Genomic DNA, 24,194 nt, shown 5'->3' with positions numbered 1-24,194 from the left:
GGTCAAACTAGCTAAAATAAATAGTTAGCTGAAACTCAACATCTCCCTCTCCTCTTTAAACATGGTTTGACTGCAAGAAATCCCAACAACTACTCAAATAACAACCCTCCTACTAATGAAACCATCTGCAAAGCTGACCTTGCATCAGTGGACATGACAAAGAGCCGTGTCATTCAAGGTGGCAATGAAGTAAGTGTTCAAGATGGCCAAGTGGAGAATTTACACATAGACAGTATTGCAATCCATGTTGTATCAGGAACAAGTGAGATTGACAGCCGCAAACTACTGAAAGTCATTCCGTTACCAAACATGTTTCTTCAGGAGCAGAGAAACCCACTGGTGACAATAATGTTGACATCGATAGTACAGCTATCCACGTTGTGTCAGGGGTGAGTGAGAAAAACAATGTGGAAACAACAGAAAAAGAGAGAGACAATAACCCAGCAATTCCAACAAGAGAAAAAGTGTCTTCTAAACCAGAGGTGAAACCAAAAGAGAACATGCTGCCTTCTGTCCCTAATGCCATCACAGACTATGCAAGACTAAGGGTGATCTCTACAGAAGAAGATTCCCCTCCTAACAGGGACAGTCCAAGCAGAAAGGATGGATATTTTCACATAATACAGACTTACCACAATAGATGTCCAGTATTTACGACTGAATAGCAAGACCACCCAGTGACAGTGATGTCCGAGAAAGATGCAGTAGCTGTGAAAGAACCAGAGGTTCCCGGCAAACTAAACATGGAGGATAAGATAGTAGTGTTCTCTTCCATGGAGCAGGAACAGAGAAAGACAGGGATGTTCAGACTAAGTGAAAAAGACAAACAGGCAATCTCATTCAACAAGGCCAAAACTACTGAGGGATTCACAGAGACAACAGATACGCCACTGTGCCACAACCAGAAAATGCAACCATTTCAGAAACCAGACTAGAAACCCCTTGTTTTCTCACCAACGACCCAACCCATCCATGTTGACATGCCTGGAAAAGACCGGTTCTCCCTTTTTAGTAGAGGCAACTCAATATACAGTGAGGGAAAAAAGTATTTGATCCCCTGCTGATTTTGTATGTTTGCCCACTGACAAAGAAATGATCAGTCTATAATTTTAATGGTAGGTTTATTTGAACAGTGAGAGACAGAATAACAACAAAAAAATCGAGAAAAATGCATGTCAAAAATGTTATAAAATGATTTGCATTTTAATGAGGGAAATAAGTATTTGACCCCTCTGCAAAACATGACTTAGTACTTGGTGGCAAAACCCTTGTTGGCAATCACAGAGGTCAGACGTTTCTTGTAGTTGGCCACCAGGTTTGCACACATCTCAGGAGGGATTTTGTCCCACTCCTCTTTGCAGATCTTCTCCAAGTCATTAAGGTTTCGAGGCTGACGTTTGGCAACTCGAACCTTCAGCTCCCTCCACAGATTTTCTATGGGATTAAGGTCTGGAGACTGGCTAGGCCACTCCTGGACCTTGATGTGCTTTTTCTAGGCTGTGTGTTTTGGGTCATTGTCATGCTGGAATACCCATCCACGACCCATTTTCAATGCCCTGGCTGAGGGAAGGAGGTTCTCACCCAAGATTTGATAGCACATGGCCCCGTCCATTGTCCCTTTGATGCGGTGAAGTTGTCCTGTCCCCTTAGCAGAAAAACACCACCTAAGCATAATGTTTCCACCTCCATGTTTGACAGTGGGGATGGTATTCTTGGGGTCATAGTCAGCATTCCTCCTCCTCCAAACACGGTGAGTTGAGTTGATGCCAAAGTGCTCCATTTTGGTCTCATCTGACCACAACACTTTCACCCAGTTGTCCTCTGAATCATTCAGATGTTCATTGGCAAACTTCAGACGGACATGTATATGTGATTTCTTGAGCAGGGGGACCTTGCGGGCGCTGCAAGATTTCAGTCCTTCACGGCGTAGTGTGTTACCAATTGTTTTCTTGCTGACTATGGTCCCAGCTGCCTTGAGATCATTGACAAGATCCTCCCGTGTAGTTCTGGGCTGATTCCTCACCGTTATCATGATAATTGCAACTCCACAAGGTGAGATCTTGCATGGAGCCCCAGGCCGAGGGAGATTGACAGTTCTTTTGTGTTTCTTCCATTTGCGAATAATCGCACCAACTGTTGTCACCTTCTCACCAAGCTGCTTGGCGATGGTCTTGTAGCCCATTCCAGCCTTGTGTAGGTCTACAATCTTGTCCCTGACATCCTTGGAGAGCTCTTTGGTCTTGGCCATGGTGGAGAGTTTGGAATCTGATTGATTGATTGCTTCTGTGGACAGGTGTCTTTTATACAGGTAACAAGCTGAGATTAGGAGCACTCCCTTTAAGACTGTGCTCCTAATCTCAGCTCGTTACCTGTATAAAAGACACCTGGGAGCCAGAAATCTTTCTGATTGAGAGGGGGTCAAATACGTATTTCCCTCATTAACCTGTTATGGCTAGGGGGCAGTATTTTCACGGCTGGATAAAAAACGTACCCGATTTAATCTGATTATTACTCCTGCCCAGAAACTAGAATATCCTGTTAGGGCTAGGGGGCAGTATTTACACCGCCGGATAAAAAACGTACCCGATTTAATCTGGTTACCACTCCTACCCAGTAGCTAGAATATGCATATACTTATTACATATGGATAGAAAACACCCTAAAGTTTCTAAAACTGTTTGAATGGTGTCTGTGAGTATAACAGAACTCATTTGGCTGGAAAAATTTGTGAGAAGGTTTCATTCATTAAGTGGCCTGTCTGACAAGGTGTCGTTCTTCTTATCTCTGTTTATTGAAGAGTGAGGATCTTAGCTGTCCCGTGACACTTCCTACGGCTGCCATAGGGTCTCAGAACGCGGTAAAAAGCTGAATCGTGGCATGGCAGGCTCTGGCTGAAAAAAAGTAGCGCGTTTGGGTAGTGGCTGGTTACAGTACTGTGAGACTCAGGCTCGTGCCCGCGTCGACCGAAAGCTTTGTTTACTTTCCTCTGTTTAGCTAAATGGACATTCCCGGTCGGAATATTATCGCTTTTTTACGAGAAAAATCGCATAAAAATGGATTTTAAACAGCGGTTGACATGCTTCGAAGTACGGTAATGGAATATTTAGATTTTTTTTGCGCGCGACCCTGATTTACCATTTCAGATAGTGTCTGGGACGCACGAACAAAACGCCGCTATTCGGATATAACGATGGATTATTTTGGACCAAACCAACATTTGTTATTGAAGTAGCAGTCCTGGGAGTGCATTCTGACGAAGACAACAAAAGGTAATCAAACTTTTATAATAGTAAAGCTGATATTGGTGAGTGCTAAACTTGCCGGGTGTCTAAATAGCTAGCCCGTGATGCCTGGGCTATGTACTTAGAATATTGCAAAATGTGCTTTCACCAAAAAGCTATTTTAAAATCGGACATATCGAGTGCATAGAGGAGTTCTGTATCTATAATTCTTAAAATAATTGTTATGCTTTTTGTGAACATTTATCGTGAGTAATTTAGTAAAATGTTAGCGAATTCCCCGGAAGTTTGCGGGGGGTATGCTAGTTCTGAACGTCACATGCTAATGTAAAAAAGCTGGTTTTTGATATAAATATGAAGTTGATTGAACAAAACATGCATGCATTGTATAACATAATGTCCTAGGGTTGTCATCTGATGAAGATCATCAAAGGTTAGTGCTGCATTTAGCTGTGGTTTTGTTTTTTGTGACATTATATGCTAGCTTGAAAAATGGGTGTCTGATTATTTCTGGCTGGGTACTCTGCTGACATAATCTAATGTTTTGCTTTCGCTGTAAAGCCTTTTTGAAATCGGACAGTGTGGTTAGATTAACGAGAGTCTTTAAAATGCTGTAAAATAGTCATATGTTTAAAAAATTGACGTTTTCGGATTTTAGAGGAATTTGTATTTCGCGCCACGCCCATCATTGGATATTGGAGCAGGTGTTCCGCTAGCGGAACGTCTAGATGTAAGAGGTTAAAATGCAAATCAATTTATAACATTTTTGACATGCGTTTTTCTGGATATTTTTGTTGTTATTGTCTCTCACTGTTCAAATAAACCTACCATTAAAATTATAGACTGATCATTTCTTTGTCAGTGGGCAAACGTACAAAATCAGCAGGGGATAAAATACTTTTTTCCCTCACTGTATAGAGAAAACACATGCAACACAGACCTCTCTGGGAGAGATATAGATCATGGAGAAGAGAGAGGATGATAGGAGAGAGAGAGACAGGGAAAGGAAGAAAGGAAAAAAGAGGAGAGGAATATGAGACAGGAGGAGCAGAGGAAAGAGGAGCAGAGGAAGACCAGACAGAGGGAGGAGCAGAGGAAAGAGGAGGAGAGGAAGACGAGACAGAGGAAGGAGCAGAGGAAAAAGAGGAGAGGAAGGCTAAACAGAGAGAGGAGGAGAGGAGAGTGAGAAAGAAAGAGGAGGAGAGGAGAGAGCAACAGCAACAGAGAGAAGAGGAGAAGAAAGACGAGAAGAGGAAGGTGAGACAGATAAATGAGGAGGGTATGGTGATGGTGAGACAGAAAGAAGAGGAGAAGAAGGCAAGACAGAAAGAGGAGGAGAGGAGAAAAGATGAGAGGAGAGAGCAACAGCGACAGAAAGAGGAAAAGAAAGAGGTGGAGAGTAAGGTAAGACAGAAAGAGGAGAAGAAGGAGGAGCAGAGAAGAGCGAGACAATGTGAAGAGGAGAAGATGGTGAGACAGGAAGAGGAAGAGAGAAAAGAGGAGGAGAGGAAAGAGCTACACCACCAGAGAGAGGTGGAGAAGATAGAGGAGAAGAAGAGAGAGTGACAGAGAGAGGAGGAGAAAAAATAGGAGGAGATAAGGGAAGAAGAGAAAGAAGAGGAGAGTTTTGTGAGACCGAAAGAGGAAGAGAGAAAAAAGGAAGAGAGGAAAGAGAATGAGAGAATAGATAGACAACGACAGAAAGAAGAAAAGAAAGTGGAGGGGAGTAAGGTAAGACAGAAAGAGGAGGAGAGGAAAGAGAAGGAGAGGAGGGTGAGACAGAGAGAAGAGGAAAGGATTGTGAGATAAAAAGAGGAAGATCAAAAAGAGGAGAGGAGAGAGCAACATCTACAGAGAATGGAGAAGAAAGAGGAGGAGAGGAGGATGAGACAGAGAGAGGAGGAGAGGAGAGAGGGACAGCCGCAAGAAGAGAAGAAGAAGAAGAAAGAGGAGGAGAGGAGGGTGTGACAGAGCAAAGAGAAGAGGATGGTAAGACAGAAAGAAAAGGAGAAGAAAGAGGAGAAGAGAGAGCAGCAGCGACAAAGACAAGAGCAGAAGAAAGAGGAGAAGAAAGAGGAGGGGAGAAGGGTGAGACAAAGAGATGAGGTGTCACGTCCTGACCATAGTAAGCTGTTATTTTCTATGGTAGAGTAGGTCAGGGTGTGACAGGGGGGTTTTCTAGTTTAGTTTTTCTATGTTGTTATGTTCTAGTTTTGTATTTCTACGTTGGGTTGTTCTAGTTTTGTATTTCTATGTTGGGCTTTGTTTGGGATGATCTCCAATTAGAGGCAGCTGGTCATTGTTGTCTCTAATTGGAGGTCATATTTAAGTTGGTGTTTGTTCCACCTGGGTTTGTGGGAGATTATCTTTGAGTCAGTGTATGTTTCACCTCTGCGTCACGGTTTGTTGTTTTTGTCATTCAGTTTATTTATGTATTGCATAGTTTCACAGTGTAAATAAAATGTGGAATGACACACACACTGCACTTTGGTCCGCTTCTCCTTACGACACCCGTGACAGAATCTCCCACCACCAAAGGACCAAGCAGCGTGATATGGACCAGTGGACTATTGAGGAGATAAGGAGGAGTATATCCAGGGCTTTGGAGGATTTAGGGGCAGGAGAAAAGCACCTCCCATGGGAACAGGTGGAGGCAGCGTGAACGCGGCAACAAGGGAAGCACGAGCGGCAGCCCCCCAAAACATTTGCTCCCAACGTTTCCCTCTGGCAGCTGTGTTTGCTGTCTAAGTCCGGTGTGTCCTGTTCCTGCTCCTCGCACTTGCCCTGAGGTGCGTGTTACCAGTCTGGCGCCACCTCTGCCAGCTCCATGCATCAGGCCTTCAGTGTGTCTTCCCAGTCCAGAGCTTCCGGCGACAGTTCCCAGTCCGGAGCCTCCAGCGACGATCCCCAGTCCAGTGAGACCTTTTCCGGCTCCATGTAAGAAGCCTCCAGTGATGATCCATGGTCCGAAGCCTCCAGAGCCTCCGGCGATGATCTACAGTCCGGTTCCGACGACGACGATCTACGGTAGGGTGGTACGGAAGCAGAGGGATCAGCGGGCGGAGCAGGGGTTACACCCCGAACCAGAGCCGCCTCCTCTGCTGGAGGATCCGCTGGATGATAGGGTTCTGTGTACTGCACTGCACTGCATTACTGTACTGTGTACTGCATAGACACTTGTCACTAACCCTACCCCCTTTTTTTTTTTTTTTTAGATGCATTCGGAGTCTGCACCTTGTAAATAAGATGTGGAACGACACACACGCTGCACTTTGGTCCGCTTCTCCTTACGACACCCGTGACATGAGGAGAAGATGACGAGTCAGGAAGAGGAAGAGAGAAAAGAGGAGGAGATGAAAGAGCTACATCGCTGGAGAAAGGTGGAGAAGAAAGAGGAAAAGAAGAGAGAGTGACAGAGAGAGGAGAAAAAAGAGGAGGAGAGAAAGAAGAGGAGAGTTTGGTAAGACAGAGAGAGGAAGAGAGAAAAGAGGAAGAGAGGAAAGAGAATGAGAGAATAAATAGACAGAGAGAGGAAGAGAGAAAAGAGGAGGAGAGAGCTACAGCAACGGAGAGAGGAGGAGAAGAAAGAGGAGAAGCGGAGGGCAAGACAGAGAGAGGAGGACAAGACGGACGCTCTCCAGAATTACTCCATCAGCAGCCATGAGGGTCAGACCAGACCCAGAGACAGAACCCTCTTCTCCCCCCAGCCCTCCCCATGCAGGGGGGACCCTGAGGACTGGGAGTCCTACGGTAGACCCCACCTCCCTACCTCCTCTGCCCTCCCTTCCACCCACTTCAACACCTCCTCCCCTGGCCTGGGGGCAATCCCACCATATTTAGAGTCAAAGGCAATATCTTCAGAGACTCCTCTTTCACCTAGTCAGTCAAACCATGGTTTCACAAGAGCTTCGGAGAACAATTCTGGGTGGGCTCACCGCTCTGGAGCAGGTCAGACAGGGGAGATGAGGAGAGTCATACATGAATGGCAGAGAGAGAGCCCTGACTCCCACCCATCCGAGAGACTCAGCCTTACTCCAGGAGGAGTGTGGCTCTGGACGACGATGACTCTCGTTCAATGATCAGCAACATGTCTGGGGATGTTAAAAGTTATGCCACCAGTGTAGCCAACCTGTCTGACTTTATGTTTGACAGGTACTCAGGTTTGTACAACTCTGAGTTTGCCAGCGGGGGGCGGGGGGTGGGTTATGACAGGCCAGATTCAGCTTGTAGTTTTCCCCATGACGTAGGACGTCCACTGTTCCTCCTAAGAGTGAGAAGGCCCTACTGAGAGCTAAGAGGCTCACACCCTGCAGGATAAAGAAAGAGTCTACGACTGAGACCAACAGCGCAGCTGACCCAGTGGAGAAACCGGTCTGTGTGGTCACTAGTGTCCCCTCCTCACCGTCGGAACTACGATCCTCCAACCGTCACACGCGTTCCTCCCCCCTTTTCTCTGCCCCTATCTCCCTGCCCCTCTTCTCCAACTGATTTACCATCTTTCCATCGCCCATCTTTCCACGCCTTCCTCCATGCCAAAGCCCTCGTCTCTTTTCCCCTCACCTCACCACATGCCTCACCCCCTGTCTCCTGCCCCCGAGTCCCAACGGAAGTAGCCAGTGTGCCCTCCTCCCCCACCCACCACCACCTTGCTCACCCCCAGACACCTGGTCTCACCCCTGGCTTCCCCACTCACCTCCCCCCTGAATGTCCCTCAGTGCCATGTAGACCCCAACTACCCTTCCCCCTCCTCCCTCAGCCTCCCCCAGCCCTTCACCCAGAGTTTAACCCAGAAGAAGATCCTACAGGACCCGGGGTCTGAACAGTACTTTGTGGTGGACATGCCTGTCCAGGTGAAGCCCAAGAACTTCTTTGACATGGAGACGGGGATGTACATCCAGCTGAATGTCCATCAGCCAGGCAAGTTAGGCTCCCTGTCTCAGGCCCAGCCACAGAGTTATCCCCAGTCCCTTCCCGAAGCCTCATAGACCCAGCCCCAACCCCAAATGTATCCCTCATACACTCAGGCCCTAGATCCTCCGGCCTGCCGGCTCTATGTGCTCTACCAAGGGTACCCCCTGAGCTACAGAACCATCTCATGCATGTCTCCTCCCTGCCAACTCACAGGTCTCTCTCTGGGATGTCTGCCTCGGGGGCTCCTTCCCAGGATAAACAGCCCACAGGGAAAAGTCAGGGTTGGGCAGGGGAGGGAGAGAGGCAGGGAGAGAGCTGTAGCAGCCAGGGCTATGGAGGATAGGAGGACAGAATGGAGAGAGAGACAAGGACAGAGCATATGGACAGAGCTACACCCAAGCACAGACACCTTACATGGACATGGCTCATAACACACACACTGCCCATGATACACACACAGCGTACGACACACACACTGCGTACGACACATACAGCCAGCTAGACGAGGGTGCCGTGTACGGTGATGATACTAACTCCGCCCCCCACCGAGACATCATCACCATGAGCAAGCTGGAGGACTTTGCATGGATTTTGGTGGAGGGTGACGACACTGATTGACAGCTTTTAAAATAAATTAAGCTGTCTTGTCAGTGTCATGTTCATTAGGCACCAAACAAAAGAAAATTGACTAAAATTGACTTTTTCCATTACATGCCCTAATAATGAACACAACCCTAATCTCTCTAGAGCAGAGTTCAAGTATCAAAGACATTGATAAAAGTTGAATAACATTTTTTATAATTAATTTTTTTACTGTGAATAAATGCAGGCCGCAATATTTTTGTGGAGAAATATGTCATGGTCACCTACAACTTTTACAAATATTAGTGAATAGTGAATAAGTATACAATACAAGGGATTTTTATAGTATTTAACAGTTTTAGTGCTGCTAGTAATTTTAGGGATGAAGTTCAACAGATTGTAGAAACTCAAGTTCTCATTAGCTACATCTGTTGGATTACATTATTTTTTATTCCACAATTCAGTGACTATTCTGCAACATGGTGTCATTAGAATATGTTATAATATGGTGATTTTAATCAACTGTAGTTACGTCACACAAGCTGAAATGTCTATCAAAGTGAACACAAAACTATTTATGCACATATGCAACCACATTGTGTGGATGTGAAAAAAGCTGATTTGAATCTTGCCGTTTGGTAGATTTGATTTCACTAAATAGATCCACATTTCTGCAGTGAGAAAGGTGTACAGGGTTTCTCTCTTACTGTGAGTTATATAGTGTGAGACGGACTTTTGCAGACAAAATAAAACTTACTTCACTTCACTTTCTTTGTCAGTATTTTGGATGTCTTTCAGAAGCACTTTGTAAAGAAGCAAATATTAAAGACAAAATCTAAACAAAATATGTGTTGTTGGTTGGTATTGCTCTTGTTGACATAATTGGTTGTCTATTCTCTGTTGATGGACTCAGCAGCTGACTAAGATACCACCTAGTGGACGTGATCAGTTTATAACCATGATCCTCCTCTCTACTCCCCTCCTTCAGGAAGGAACGGAGCCTTTTTTTCAATTTTCGCCTAAAATTACATACCCAAATCTAACTGCCTGTAGCTCAGGACCTGAAGCAAGGATATGTATATTCTTGATACCATTTCAAAGGAAACACTTTGAAGCTTGTGGAAATGTGAAATTAATGTAGGAGAATATAACACATTAGATCTGGTAAAAGATCATACAAAGAAAAAAACATCAATTTTTAAAAATGTTTTTTGTTCCATCATCTTTGAAATGCAAGAGAATGGCCACAATGTATTATTCTAGTTTAGGCGCAATTTAGATTTTGGCCACTAGATGGCAACAGTGCATGTGCAATGTTTTAGACTGTTCCAACGAGCCATTGCATTTATGTTCAAAATGTTGTATAAAGTCTGCCCAAATTGTGCCTATTTGGTTTAATAATACATTTTCAAGTTCATAACTGTGCACTCTCCTCAAACAATAGCATGGTGTACTTTCACTGTAATAGCTACTCTAAATTGGACAGTGGAGTTAGATTAACAAGAATTTAAGCTGCCTGCCCATATCAGATATGTCTATGTCCTGGGAAATGTTCTTGTTACTTACAACCTCATCCTAATCACATTAGCGCACATGAGCTCAACCGTCCCGCGGGGGGACACCGATCCTATAGAGCAGGTATTCCCAAACTGGGGTACCATCGGGGGTACGCCAAATAAAAATAAATCTTCACATTTTCAAACAGTTTCCCAACGGGGCTATACATTTGGGTGAGGTTTTTTTCTCGCCTGAGTAGCCTCATTTCACTGCCAAAAATAAAAACAAACCATCCAGTGTTCAGTGAAATAACAACACAATGTCAAATACAGGTAGCCTAGTCAAATAATTAACATCCAATCACATTAACCATGGGAAACCTTCACTCTTGCACAGACATTTAGAAACGAAACATGACAATTTGAAAAATAAGCCACAGGAGTTTTTTGAGCGAGAATAAAGACGACTTTCGAGTGGTAAGACATTTATAAAAGCAACAGATACCATTAATAAGAAGGGGCGAGAAGCATCTTATATGGTGAGCTACCGAGTGGCTAGGACAGGCAAGCCCCATAATATTGTGGAGGACTTAATTCTTCCTGCTGCCGCAGATATGGCTAGAACAATGTTGGGGGAATAGGCCAAAAAAACTATACAGACAATTACTTCATCAAACAACACGACTTTTCAGGACGCATCACTGACATGGCAGGAGATGTTTTGAGACAATTACTGCTTCACATACAAGCCAGTGAATTCTATGCGTTACAGCTGGATGAGTCAACAGACGTGACCGGCCTGGCACAGCTCCTGGTATATGTCCGTTACGTTTATGGGGGGTCAATTAAGGAAGACATCCTCTTCTGCAAACCATTGAAAACCAGGACAACATGAGAGGATATTTTTTAAGTACTGGACAACTTTGTGACATCAAATAGACTTTGTTGGTCAAGATGTAATGGTATCTGTACTGATGTCACAAAAGCCATGACAGGGAGACATAGTGGAGTGGTAATGCGCGTGCAAGCAGTTGTTCCCGACGCCACTTGGGTACACTGCAGCATCCACCGAGAGGCTCTTGCTTCCAAGGGAATGCCTGACAGCTTGAAAGATGTTTTGGACACTACAGTGAAAATGGTTAACTTTGTTAATTACATCTAGACGTTCCGCTAGCGGAACACCTGCTCCAATATCCAATGATAGGCGTGGCGCGAATTACAAATTCCTCAAAAATACAAAAACTTAAATTTTTCAAACATATGACTATTTCACAGCATTTTATAGACAAGACTCTCCTTTATCTAACCACACTGTCCGATTTCAAAAAGGCTTTACAGCGAAAGCAAAACATTAGATGATGTCAGCAGAGTACCAAGCCAGAAATAATCAGACACCCATTTTTCAAGCTAGCATATAATGTCACAAAAACCCAGAAGACAGCTAAATGCAGCACTAACCTTTGATGATCTTCATCAGATGACACACCTAGGACATTATGTTATACAATACATGCATGTTTTGTTCAATCAAGTTCATATTTATATAAAAAAACAGCTTTTTACATTAGCATGTGACGTTCAGAACTAGCATACCCCCCGCAAACTTCCGGGGAATTTGCTAACAATTTACTAAATTACTCACGATAAACGTTCACAAAAAGCATAACAATTATTTTAAGAATTATAGATACAGAACTCCTCTATGCACTCGATATGTCCGATTTTAAAATAGCTTTTTGGTGAAAGCACATTTTGCAATATTCTAAGTACATAGCCCAGCCATCACGGGCTAGCTATTTTGACACCCGGCAAGTTTAGCACTCACCAATATCAGATTTACTATTATAAAAGTTTGATTACCTTTTGTTGTCTTCGTCAGAATGCACTCCCAGGACTGCTACTTCAATAACAAATGTTGGTTTGGTCCAAAATAATCCATCGTTATATCCGAATAGCGGCGTTTTGTTCGTGCGTCCCAGACACTATCCGAATGGTAAATCAGGGTCGTGCGCATGGCGCAATTCGTGACAAATAAAATCTAAATATTCCATTACCGTACTTCGAAGCATGTCAACCGCTGTTTAAAATCCATTTTTATGCCATTTTTCTCGTAAAAAAGCGATAATATTCCGACCGGGAATGTCCATTTAGCTAAACAGAGGAAAGAAAACAAAGCTTTCGGTCGACGCGGGCACGAGCCTGAGTCTCACAGTACTGTAACCAGCCACTACCCAAACGCGCTACTTTTTTTCAGCCAGAGCCTGCAAAGCCACGATTCAGCATTTTGCCGCCTTCTGAGAGCCTATGGCAGCCGTAGGAAGTGTCACGGGACAGCTAAGATCTTCACTCTTCAATAAACAGAGACAAGAAGAACGACACCTTGTCAGACAGGCCACTTCCTGCATGAAATCTTCTCAGGTGTTTGCCTGCCATATGAGTTCTGTTATACTCACAGACACCATTCAAACAGTTTTAGAAACTTTAGGGTGTTTTCTATCCAAAGCCAATAATTATATGCATATTCTAGTTACTGGGCAGGAGTAGTAACCAGATTAAATCGGGTATGTTTTTTTATCCAGCCGTGAAAATACTGCCCCCTAGCCATAACAGGTTAAAGCAAGGCCCCTGAACTCTCGTGTATTTTCCGCATTATGCAATGATATGGGCAGCGGCCATGTAACACTTTTACAACATACAGATGTGTTCTGGTTATCAAGGGGCAAAGTATTGACACTTTTTTTTAAATTGAGAGACGAGCTTGAAGTTTTCTTTACTGACCATCATTTTCACTTCTTTAACTGCTTGCATGATGACGAGTTTCTCACATGACTGGCCTATCTGGGTGATGTTTTTTCTTGCCTGAATGAACTGAATCTAGGATTATAGGGACTCTCTGCAACTATATTTAATGTGCGGGACAAAATTGTGGCTATGATTAAGAAGTTGGAGCACTTTTCTGTCTGTATTAACAAGAACAACACACAGGTCTTTCCATCATTGTATGATTTTTTTGTGTGCAAATGAACTCAAGCTTAAGGACAATGTCAAATGTGATATAGCGAAGCTCCTGAGTGAGCTGGGTGCGCAATTACACAGGTACTTTCCTGAAACGGATGACACAAACATCTTGATTCGTTATTGTCACGTCCTGACCAATATAAGTTGTTATTTTCTATGGTAGAGTGGTCAGGGCGTGACAGGGGTGTTTTTGTGTTTGTTCTATGTTTTCTCTTTCTATGTTGTAGTTCTAGTTTGTCTATTTCTAGGTTGGGGTTTATTGGGTTGACCTTCAATTGGAGGCAGCTGGTCCTCGTTGCCTCTAATTGGAGGTCATATTTAGTAGGGGTGTTTCTGCATGTTGTTTGTGGGTGATTATCCTTTGAGTAGTGTGTTTTTTCCCTCTCTGCGTCATGGTTTGTTGTTTTGGTATTTCAAGTTTTCTGTATTTGCGTTACGTTTCACGAATATAATAAATATGTGGAATACAAACGCTGCATCTTGGTCCGCTCCTTATCACAACCGTGACAGTTATCCCTTTCATGCCCTGCCTCCAGTCCACTTACCGATATTTGAACAAGAGAGCCTCATCGAAATTGCAACAAGCGGTTCTGTGAAAATGTAATTTAATCAGAAGCCACTGCCAGATTTCAAGAGAGGGCTGCGCTCAGAGTTTCTTGCCTTGGCATATCGCGCTGTTAAGACACTGATGCCCTTAGCAACCACGTACCTATGTGAGAGTGGAAAGTAATACAGGCACAGACTGTGTGTGGAAAATGATTTAAGACTGAGACTCTGTCCAATACAACCCACCATTGCAGAGTTATGTGCATCCTTTCAAGCACACCATTCTCATTAACCTGTGGTGAGTTATTCACAATTTTTGATAAACAAATAAGGTTTAATTTATGGCTAAATAGAGCGCAAAGTTATTGATTATATTATTATTTGTGCCCTGGTCCTATAAGAGCTCTTTGTCATTTCCCACGAGCCGGGTTGTGACAAAAACTCACACTCATTCTTATGTTTAATAAATGTATCGTAGAGTGTGTGTGTGGCAGGCTTACAATGATGGCAAAAACCAACATTTCAGAGTGCGCTGACCCTGGTGCTAGAAGGTGTACGCAGCTGGAGGTGAATGTGTGAAGGGGTACGGGACTATAAAAGGTTTGGGAACCACTGCTGTAGAGGATTCGGTGTCCAGACCCTTCATAATCACACTTTGTGGTCTGTTTTAATACACTGTCCTCCTATACGGCCTGCAAAACGCTTCAGTCATTTCTTATAGTGCATTTATGTATGCATCCCTAAATCTGTGAGGAAGCTGGAATTCACTCCATTAGTTGTCACTGATTAAATTAACCCTACTGAGATGCACCCTAAAAGGCTTTAAGTTCTCAGACTTTGGTCAATTCTATAGTGGGTGAAAACAAATCTGAAGCCTAAACTAGAAATTACAAGTCCTTGCAATAAATGTGAAATATTTATTTTTATTTAGTATTGAACCTTTATTTAGGTTAAATAAAGTCCCATTGAGGTCAGGAGACCTATTTTACAAGCCAACAACATGACCCTCTTTGCCAGGTCTCCCTTGTAAGAGGTCTCCTGACATCAATGGGACTTTATTTAACCTAAATAAAGGTTAAATGCAAAATAAAAAACATTCCTTCACATTTTTCTCCCTTGCAAAATATATGTATTTTTCAATGGGATACACCAGATTAAATAAAGGATAAATAAATCAAGTATTATTTGGGTCTGATATATGAGGCAGGAGTCTGGTCCAGAGCAGAGAGCAGGTCCTGGTCCTCTCCATGCTGAGTCAGATGCCTTCCTGTGGTTGTGTTGCTGTCAGGAGCCTATTGTTACAGCTGACAGACATCTGACTGACAAATGCAGTATTCTCTGCTGAGTTAAAATATGCTGCTGGAATACCTTCATCAGAGAGAAGTATAACTGATTGTAATTGATTGGCTTATCTATCATCTTTGATGCAGGAATTAAAAGCAGTAATAATGACGGTGGAATTTCAGTCTCTTCTCTGACCTGAACGGGTTGCATCAAATCAAATCAAATCAAATTTATTTATATAGCCCTTCGTACATCAGCTGATATCTCAAAGTGCTGTACAGAAAGCCAGCCTAAAACCCCAAACAGCAAGCAATGCATGTGAAAGAAGCACAGTGGCTAGGAAAAACTCCCTAGGAAAAACTCCCTAGAAAGGCCAAAAACCTAGGAAGAAACCTAAAGAGGAACCAGGCTATGAGGGTGGCCAGTCCTCTTCTGGCTGTGCCGGGTGGATATTATAACAGAACATGGTCAAGATGTTAAAATGTTCATAAATGACCAGCATGGTCAAATAATAATAATCATAGTAGTTTTCGAGGGTGCAAAAAGCACGTCCGGTGAACAGGTCAGGGTTCCATTGCCGCAGGCAAAACAGTTGAAACTGGAGCAGCAGCATGGCCAGGTGGACGGGGGACAGCAAGGAGTCATCATGCCAGGTAGTCCTGAGGCATGGTCCTAGGGCTCAGGTCCTCCGAGAGAAAGAAAGAGAGATAGAGAGAATTAGAGAGAGCATATTTAAATTCACACAGGACACTGGATAAGACAAGAGAAATACTCCAGATGTAACAGACTGAGCCTAGCCCCCCGACACATAAACTACTGCAGCATAAATACTGGAGGCTGAGACAGGAGGGATCAGAAGACATTGTGGCCCCATCCGATGATACCCCCGGACAGGGCCAAACAGGCAGGATATAACCCCACCCACTTTGCCAAAGCACAGCCCCCACACCACTAGAGGGATATCTCCAACCACCAACTTACCGTCCTAAGACAAGGCCGAGTATAGCCCACAAAGATCTCCGCCACGGCATAACACAAGGGGGGGGGGCAACCCAGACAGGAAGACCACGTCAGTGACTCAACCCACTCAAGTGACGCAACCCTCCCATGGACGGCATGGAAGAACACCAGTAAGCCAGTGACTCAGCCCTGTAATAGGGTTAACCTCTTACATCTAGACGTTCCGCTAGCGGAACACCTGCTCCAATATCCAATGATAGGCGTGGCGCGAATTACAAATTCCTCAAAAATACAAAAACTTAAATTTTTCAAACATATGACTATTTCACAGCATTTTAAAGACAAGACTCTCCTTTATCTAACCACACTGTCCAATTTCAAAAAGGCTTTACAGCGAAAGCAAAACATTAGATTATGTCAGCAGAGTACCCAGCCACAAATAATCAGACACCCATTTTTCAAGCTAGGATATAATGTCACAAAAACCAAGAAGACAGCTAAATGCAGCACTAACCTTTGATGATCTTCATCAGATGACACACCTAGAACATTATGTTATACAATACATGCATGTTTTGTTCAATCAAGTTCATATTTATATAAAAAAAAAAGCTTTCTACATTAGCATGTGACGTTCAGAACTAGCATACCCCCCGCAAACTTCCGGGGAATTTACTAACAATTTACTAAATTACTCACGATAAACGTTCACAAAAAGCATAACAATTATTTTAAGAATTATAGATACAGAACTCCTCTATGCACTCGATATGTCCGATTTTAAAATAGCTTTTTGGTGAAAGCACATTTTGAAATATTCTAAGTACATAGCCCAGCCATCACGGGCTAGCTATTTAGACACCCGGCAAGTTTAGCCTTCACCAAAATCAGATTTACTATTACAAAAGTTTGATTACCTTTTGTTGTCTTCGTCAGAATGCACTCCCAGGACTGCTACTTCAATAACAAATGTTGGTTTGGTCCAAAATAATCCATCGTTATATCCGAATAGCGGTGTTTTGTTAGTGCGTTCCAGAAACTATCCGAAATGGTAAATCAGGGTCGCGCGCATGGCGCAATTCGTGACAAAAAAATTCTAAATATTCCATTACCGTACTTCGAAGCATGTCAACCGCTGTTTAAAATAAATTTTTACGCCATTTATCTCGTAAAAAAGCGATAATATTCCGACCGGCAATCTCCTTTTCGGTAAACAGAGGAAAAATCACAAAGACGGGGGCGACCAGTGCACGCGCCTAAGCCCACAGTCCCTTGATCGGCCACTTGAGAAAGGCGATAATGTGTTTCAGCCTGGGGCTGGAATGACGACATTCAGGTTTTTCCCGGGCTCTGAGAGCCTATGGAAGACGTGGGAAGTGTCACGTTAGAGCAGAGATCCTTTGTAATGAATAGAGATGGCAAAGAAGTTCAAGAAATGGTCAGACAGGGTACTTCCTGTACAGAATCTTCTCACGTTTTGGCCTGCCAAATGAGTTCTGTTATACTCACAGACACCATTTTTTATCCAGCCGTGAAAATACTGCCCCCTAGCCATAACAGGTTAAAGGCAGAGAATCCCAGTGGAGAGAGGGGACCTGGCAAAACAGAGACAGCAAGGGCGGTTCGTTGCTCCAGCCTTTCCGTTCACCTTCACACTCCTGGGCCAGACTATACTTAATCATAGGACCTACTGAAGAGATAAGTCTTCAGTAAAGACTTAAAGGTTGAGACTGAGTCTGCGTCTCTCACATGGGTAGGCAGACCATTCCATAAAAATGGAGCTCTATAGGAGAATGCCCTACCTCCAGCCGTTTGCTTAGAAATTCTAGGGACAATTAGGAGGCCTGCGTCTTGTGACCGTAGCGTACGTGTAGGTATGTACGGCAGGACCAAATCGGAAAGATAGGTAGGAGCAAGCCCATGTAATGCTTTATAGGTTAGCAGTAAAACCTTGAAATCAGCCCTTGCCTTAACCTGTTAGGGCTAGGGGGCAGTATTGACACAGCCGGATAAAAAACGTACCCGATTTAATCTGGTTACTACTCCTGCCCAGTAACTAGAATATGCCAATAATTATTGGCTTTGGATAGAAAATACCCTAAAGTTTCTAAAACTGTTTGAATAATGTCTGTGAGTATAACAGAACTCAAATGGCAGGCCAAAACCTGAGAAGATTCCATGCAGGAAGTGGCCTGTCTGACAAGTTGTGTTTTATCTTGGCTCTTTTTATTGAAGACTGAGGATCTTTGCAATAACGTGACACTTCCTACGGCTCCCATAGGCTCTCAGAGCCCGGGAAAAAGCTGAAGGATATCGAGGCAGGCTCTGGCTGAAACACTTTATCGCTTTTGGCAAGTGGCCGCTCAGAGTACTATGGGCTTAGGCGCGTGCCCGAGTCGACCGAATGCTTTCTTTTCTTTTGTCTGTTTACCTAAACACAGATTCCCGGTCGGAATATTATCGCTTTTTTATGAGAAAAATGGCATAACATTTGATTTTAAACAGCGGTTGACATGCTTCGAAGTACGGTAATGGAATATTTAGAAATCTTTTGTCACGAATTGCGCCATGCTCGTAACCCTTATTTACCCTTTCGGATAGTGTCTTGAACGCACGAACAAAACGCCGCTGTTTGGATATAACGATGGATTATTTTGGACCAAACCAACATTTGTTATTGAAGTAGAAGTCCTGTGAGTGCATTCTGACGAAGACAGTAAAGGTATTAACATTTTTCTTATAGTAAATCTGACTTCGATGAGTGCTAAACTTGCTGGGTGTCTAAATAGCTAGCCCTGTGATGCCGGGCTATCTACTGAGAATATTGCAAAATGTGCTTTCACCGAAAAGCTATTTTAAAATCGGACATATCGAGTGCATAGAGGAGTTCTGTATCTATAATTCTTAAAATACTTGTTATGCTTTTTGTGAACGTTTATCGTGAGTAATTTAGTAAATTCACCGGCAGTGTTCTGTCGGAATGCTAGTCACATGCTAGTCACATGCTAATGTAAAAAGCTGTTTTTTGATATAAATATGAACTTGATTGAACAAAACATGCATGTATTGTATAACATAATGTCCTAGGGTTGTCATCTGATGAAGATCATCAAAGGTTAGTGCTACATTTAGCTGTGGTTTGGGTTTATGTGACATTATATGCCAGCTTGAAAAATGGGTGTCTAATTATTTCTGGCTGGGTACTCTGCTGACATAATCTAATGTTTTGCTTCCGTTGTAAAGCCTTTTTGAAATCGGACAGTGTGGTTAGATTAACGAGAGTCTTATCTTTAAAATGGTGTAAAATAGTCATATGTTTGAAAAATTGAAGGTTTTGCATTTCTAAGGTATTTGAATAACGCGCCACGGGATTACACTGGCTGTTGAGTAGGTGGGACGCAAGTGTCCCTCTGATAGAGCACTTGCCAAACGCGCTAATGTGTTTCAGCCTGGGGATGGAATTACATCGTTCAGCTTTTTCCCGCCTTCTGAGAGCCCATGGGAGCCGTAGGAAGTGTCACGTCATGCCAGAGATCCCCTGTATTTGTTAGAGTTGATCAAGGAGGGCAAGAAATGGTCAGACAGGCCACTTCCTGTAAGGAATCTTCTCAGGTTTTGGCCTGCCAAATGAGTTCTGTTATTCTCACAGACACCATTCAAACAGTTTTAGAAACTTTAGGGTGTTTTCTATCCAAAGCCAATAATTACATGCATATTCTAGTTACTGGGCAGGAGTAGTAACCAGATTAAATCAGGTACGTTTTTTATCCGGCCGTGCAAATACTGCCCCCTAGCCCCAACAGGTTAAAAGGTCATTTACCACCTTCACAAGTGCAGTCTCAGTGCTATGATAGGGTCTAAAACCAGACTGAAGCGTTTCGTATATATTGTTTGTCTCCAGGAAGGCAGTGAGTTGCTGCGCAACAGCTTTTCCTAAAATTTTTGAGAGGAATGGAAGATTCGATATAGGCCGATAGTTTTTTATTATTTCTGGGTCAAGATTCAGCTTTTTCAAGAGAGGCTTTATTACTGCCACTTTTAGTGAGCTTGGTACACATCCGGTGGATAGAGAGCCGTTTATTATGTTCAACATAGGAGGGCCGAGCACAGGAAGCAGCTCTTTCAGTAGTTTAGTTGGAATAGGGTCCAGTATGCAGCTTGAGGGTTTAGGGGCCATGATTATTTTCATCATTGAATCAAGAGATATAGTACTAAAACACTTTAGTATCTCCCTTGATCCTAGGTCCTGGCAGAGTTGTGCAGACTCAGGACAATGGAGCTTTGGAGGAATACGCAGATTTAAAGAGGAGTCCGTAATTTGCTTTCTAATGATCATGATCTTTTCCTCAAAGAAGTTCATACATTTATTACTGCTGAAGTGAAAGCCATCCTCCATTTGCGAATGCTGCTTTTTAGTTAGCTTTGCGACAGTATCAAAAAGATATTTCGGATTGTTCTTATTTTCCTCAATTAAGTTGGAAAAATAGGATGATCGAGCAGCAGTGAGGGCTCTTCGATACTGCACGGTACTGTCTTTCCAAGCTAGTCGGAAGACTTCCAGTTTGGTGTGGCGCCATTTCCGTTCCAATTTTCTGGAAGCTTGCTTCAGAGCTCGTGTATTTTCTGTATACCAGGGAGCTAGTTTCTTATGACAGATGTTTTTAGTTTTTAGTGCAACTGCATCTAGGGTATTGCGCAAGGTTAAATTGAGTTCCTCGGTTAGGTGGTTAACTGATTTTTGTCCTCTGACGTCCTTGGGTAGGCAGAGGGAGTCTGGAAGGGCATCAAGGAATCTTTGGGTTGTCTGAGAATTTATAGCACGACTTTTAATGCTTCTTGGTTGGGGAGATTATTTGTTGCGATTGAGAACGTAATAAAATGGTGGTCCGATAGTCCAGGATTATGAGGAAAAACATTAAGATCCACAACATTTATTCCATGGGACAAAACTAGGTCCAGAGTATGACTGTGGCAGTGAGTAGGTCCAGAGACATGTTGGACAAAACCCACTGAGTTGATGATGGCTCCGAAAGCCTTTTGGAGTGGGTCTGTGGACTTTTCCATGTGAATATTAAAGTCACCAAAAATGTGAATATTATCTGCGATGACTACAAGGTCCGATAGGAATTCAGGGAACTCAGTGAGGAACGCTGCATATGGCCAAGGAGGCCTGTAAACAGTAGCTATAAAAAGTGATTGAGTAGGCTGCATAGATTTCATGACTAGAAGCTCAAAAGACGAAAAGGTCATTGGTTTTTTTTTTGTAAATTGAAATTTGCTATCATAAATGTTAGCAACACCTCCGCCTTTGCCGGATGCACGGGGGGTATGGTCACTAGTGTAACCAGGGGGTGAGGCCTCATTTAACACAGTAAATTCATCAGGCTTAAGCCATGTTTCAGTCAGGCCAATCACATCAAGATTATGATCAGTGATTAGTTCATTGACTATAACTGCCTTGGAAGTGAGGGATCTAACATTAAGTAACCCAATTTTGAGATGTGAGGTATCACAATCTCTTTTAATAATGGCAGGAATGGAGGAGGTCTTTATACTAGTGAGATTGCTAAAGCGAACACCGCCATCTTTAATTTTGCCCAACCTAGATCGAGGCACAGACACGGTCTCAATGGGGAAAGCTGAGCTGACTACACTGACTGTGCTAGTGGCAGACTCCACTAAGCTGGCAGGCTGGCTAACAGCCTGCTGCCTGGCATGCACCCTATTTCATTGTGGAGCTAGAGGAGTTCGAGCCCTGTCTATGTTCGTAGATAAGATGAGAGCATCCCTCCAGCTAGGATGGAGTCCGTCACTCCTCAACAGGCCAGGCTTGGTCCTGTTTGTGGGTGAGTCCCAGAAAGAGGGCCAATTATCTACAAATTCTATCTTTTGGGAGGGGCAGAACACAGTTTTCAACCAGCGATTGAGTTGTGAGACTCTGCTGTAGAGCTCATCACTACCCCTAACTACCACTACCCCTAACATCACTGCCTGGTATGGCAACTGTTCGGCCTCCGACCGCAAGGCACTACAGATGGTAGTGCGTACGGCCCAATACATCACCGGGGCCAAGCTTCCAGCCACCCAGGACCTCTATACCAGGTGGTGTCAGAGGAAGGCCCTAACAATTGTCAAAGACTCCAGCCATCCTAGTCATAGACTGTCCTCTCTGCTACCGCACGGCAACCGGTACACCCCCCCCCCCCCCCCCACGCTGCTGCTACTCTCTATTATTATATATGCATAATCAGTTTCACTTTACCTACATGTACATACTACCTCAATTACCTCGACACAGGTGCCCCTGCACATTGACTCTGTACCGGTACCCCCTGTATATAGCCCCGCTATTGTTATTTACTGCTGCTCTTTAATAATTTGTTATTCTTATCTCTTACCTCTTTTTCGTATTTTTGTTAAAACTACATTCTTGTTTAAGGGCATGTAAGTATGCATTTCACTGTAAGGTCTACACCTGTTGTATTCGGAGCATGTGACAAATAACATTTGATTTGATTTGTTTTGAACACTGTCTCCACTGTTTCTCTCTGCCGCTGGGTAGAAGTTAGCTCTTAGGCACAGACCTAGGACCATCTTTAATATCCTTCCCCAAATCCCTAAACATTAGGGATGGAAAACATAAAACTGACCTCTGATGAGTGTCCAGGTTTGACTTCATCCTGCTGGTTGTCTCTTAGTGTGAAGTGCCCCTGGTCCAGGACATCTCTCTCTCTTTCTGTATCTCAGCATAATGTTTTCATTACTGCAACAATAGAAGCCCATTAACATGGCTGTGTAGAACAGAGTAGAATGCCTGGCCTCTGTATTCATTCTGTCAGTTTGTGTTTCCGGCTGCGCTCCAGTTAATTTAATATAACAATGCTCCACAAACTGCTGCAGGACTTATTTTAGGTGGCAGAATTATCACAGATGCCATATGCACAGCGGGGATGTCAACAGCAACTTGACTTGTTTATGGCATATTAAAGCAGTGAATTATGAGTGCTATACAGAACTTATGATGATCCGAACCGTTATAAGACCGGAATCCTTTTTTTTTATGATTCAATTCCAAAACCACTGTATTCAATTTGGAGAGATTTAAATGGTTTGTCTGAATCTTTTGTGAGTTTTAGACCGTATGTCAATGTCAGCCACATGATATAATAAATGTTCCATTTTCGGAAGCAGTGTACATTTGTTATAATAAGTATTGTTATAATAAGTACACACAATATAACCATTGTTATAATAAGTTTACACAACATTATAATTTGCTGCCATGTCATTGCATTTTTCAAACGCATACATTTACGTATTACCATTGTATGATTTGATTAATCAAGTCATTCTTGATTGGGCTTGATTGCATAATAGATATTCTGAACAATATGTGCTACAATGACTGGAGTAATGCAAAAACACAAATAAACTTGCCTTTCCTTACTGTATAAATCTGGCCAGCATTTCAGTGTTACATGAGTTACATTGCTACTTATATTAGATTGGAAAACACAATCACTGGTCAAAAGTTTTGAATAGAAGCATCACAATTGTATCCACATTTTAGAGTATAATCATGTACACTCAACAAAATACATGCATGGCTCTTTGTTTCGTATGAGGTTTCACTTGTTTTGTTTACAAAGTGTAAAACAAAATAAGCTAGAGATAATTCTTGCTCATACAAATACATTAACAATATAACTCAATTACTGAAAGATTCAATTAAATCGTCACTTTATTAATATATATGAACTATGCACAGCATGCAGTCAATTTCAGTGTGAAAGGCAAGAGAGAAAGAGATCGAGGGAGAGATGAAAGAAAGATACAGGGGGAAATAGAGAGAGGGATAGAAAGGGAGATACAGAATGAGAGGAGAGAGAGGAATAGAGAGAGAGAATAAAAGTGTGAGTGCTCCATCCTGGCCTTCTGACATTATCTCCCTCCTCCATGTTACCAGGGTGTCTCCCTCATTATTAATTATTAACCCAGTACTTTGTGGTAATACACAACTCACCATCAATTATTAATGCTATTTTGTGTGTAGTTTGCTTAATTGTGTTATTGACTAACAAAAGTGATTTCCTGAAAAGGACGCAAATTGAATCAGACTAAGTTCTGGTCTCTGTGTGCTCTCTCTCGCTACGGTTAA

Source organism: Salmo salar, chromosome 01, assembly GCF_965601325.2.
Source record: "Salmo salar chromosome 01, fSalSal1, whole genome shotgun sequence".
NCBI lineage: Eukaryota > Metazoa > Chordata > Actinopteri > Salmoniformes > Salmonidae > Salmo > Salmo salar.
This window is presented reverse-complemented; position numbering follows the sequence as displayed.